We start from the raw sequence: 2,747 nt of genomic DNA, 5'->3' as shown, positions 1-2,747 counted from the left end.
TAGACCACATGTTAGGATATAAAACAAATCACAATAAATTAAGAAGATTGAAAATGTATCAAATGTATTTACTGATCACAGTGGTATAAAATGAGAAAGCAATTACGAGAAAAAACTGAACAACACACAAACACATGGTGGCTAAATAACGTGTTACTAAACAATTAAATCAAGGAAAAAAAATATAAAAGTACCCTTGGGACAAATAAAAATGAAAATGAAAACATAACAACCCAAAACCTATGGGACACAGCAAAAGCCCTCTGAAGAGGGAAATTCATAGGAATACAGGCTTACTTTAAGAAGCAAGACAAATCTTAAATAAACTGTCTAACTTCATACTTAAAGACAAGTAAAAAAAGAATAACAATTAAAGCTAAAAGTTAGTAGAAGGAAGTTAATAATAAAGATTAGAGTAGAAAAAAATGACATAGAGACTAAAAAATCAATACAAATGACCAGTGAAACCAAGAGCTGGCTCTTTGAAAAGTAAACAAGTTTGACAAACATTAACCAGACTCATCAAGAAAAAGAGAGAGACCTAAATTAATAAAATCAGAAATGAAAAAGGAAATGTAATATCTGACACCACAGAATTACAAAGGGGATTGTAAGAAAATATGAACAACTATATGCTAACATATTGGACAATCTGGATGAAATGGAAGAACTCCTAGAAATATACAACTTCCCAAAACAAAATCAAGAAGCAGCAGAAAATCTGAATAGACTGATTTCAACTAATAAAACTGAAGCAGTAATAAAAAACTTCAAAACAAACAGTCATTATTTCAGATGACATGAAAAAGTATATAGAGAACCCTAAAGTATTCACCAAAAAATTACTATAACTGATAACTTAATTCAGTAAAGTAGCAGGATACAAAATAAATATCCAGAAGTTGTTTCATTTCTATACACCAATAATGAAGTATCAGAAAAGGAAATGCAAACAATTTCATTTACAATTGCATGAAAATAAATATCTAGCAGTAAATTTATCTAAGGATGTAAAATACTTATACTCTAAAAATTATAAGACACTGAAGAAATAAATTGAAGAAGATACTAGTACAAATAGGTTGGAAGCATATAGCATATTTATGGATAGGAAGAATTAACATTGTTAAAATGTTCATGCTACACAAAGCAATCTATAGATTCATTGTGATTCCTATCAAGACACCAATGGTGGTACATGCTGCCAGACCCTGTGTTGGTACACACCCTCTTGCAAAAGTAAAAATATTTGCCTTGTTGTCTGGCTCCCAAATATCCTTTGTGTTCTACCAGGTCCCCTGGTTTGGGGGTTTATCTTATTTCTATAATTTTGGGGGCCCATCCAGGATTCCATTGATTGCTCTGGGGGGCATTGGACTCCTCTCCTGAGGAGGCGCATCCTGCTTCCAAGTTCCAGCAGCTTCAGTGAGGAGGGACAGCCATTACCCCCAGGCTGACTATGAGCTCGGAATCGAGAGTCAACCAGCAACGCAAGAAGGGCCCAAGCAAGAGCTGTGGCAATGAGATAACCTCATGCATGAGCCAAGGTGGGAAATGGACTGAGTACTACTTTGGTAATTGGGTGTCCTCAGAGGTTGGGTGTATGTGACTGGGATGTGTCTTGGACAGAAAGCGAGTGCGGAGTTCTGATCCACAGTTCTGTTCTCCTGTGAGGGAAGTGGCCAGAGAGGAACAAAGTGGATCTTGGGGAATGCAAGGAATTTCCAATATGGGGGACTTTCCAAGGATGGGAAACAAAAATTCTAGGCCTAGGGCATACATTCCCCTGAATAGTCCATTGGGGAGAATGCTGAGGTTCAGGGGGAGGACAATTCCTGAACCAAGGACAGGAGACATTGCTCTGCTTCAGTGGTTTATTATTCAGAGAATTCTGTGGTGTCTATGGGTTGTGTGCACCTGTAAATATTGTATACTAGAGGCCCATTGCACGGATTTGTGCACCGGTGGGGTCCCTCAGCATGGCCTGTGGAAATCAGGCTGAAACCAGCAATCCAACATCCCCATAGGGATGTAGTAGTGTGTGAAGTGGAAGGCAGCTGGGGAGGAGCTTGAGCTTAGGCGGGGCACCACACCACTCCCGCTCATCCCTGCCCCACTGTACCTGCTGCCACCGCCACTCTGTAGGCTTGCTGCTGCTCTGCTGCAGTCTCAGCGCACCCGGCCTAAGGCAATACCGGCATGCCCATGTCTGAGAAGTGCCTGCAGGCTAGCGCCCAGTCAGTCCCAATGCCAGTCCTGATCCCAGTCCTGGTCTGGATGGGGGAGGGACACTCCCGCTGCCTCATCTGCGTTCACCAGCCATGAGCTGGGCATCTGGAGCCCATCAGTTAACTGAGCAGCACTCCAGCTGTGGGAGCTCCTGTGCTGAGTGTCTGCCCCCTGGTGGTCAGTATGTGTCATAGTGACCAGTCGAATGGTCATTTAGGCATATATATATATATATACTGCACCGGGCCTCTAGTGTCTTAAATATAAGAGATCACATTATTTGTATTTTTTAAAGTTTTTGCTCTTTAATATTTATCAACATTGGAAATTATGTTTCAATTTATTTTAACATTTGTTTCAACCTCTAGCTTCTAAATTATTAACTTCATGAGTACAGATATCTTGGAGGTTTTGTTTCTGAATTAGTCGTTGGTTTCTAAATTAGTGTTATGCGTTGCTCATAACTCTCAAAACATTTGTTAATGGTAATGGTAATATTTATTGTTAATCACATTTTA

This window comes from Myotis davidii, unplaced genomic scaffold (assembly GCF_000327345.1).
Source record: "Myotis davidii unplaced genomic scaffold, ASM32734v1 scaffold642, whole genome shotgun sequence".
NCBI lineage: Eukaryota > Metazoa > Chordata > Mammalia > Chiroptera > Vespertilionidae > Myotis > Myotis davidii.
Note: the sequence above shows the minus strand (reverse complement) of the source record.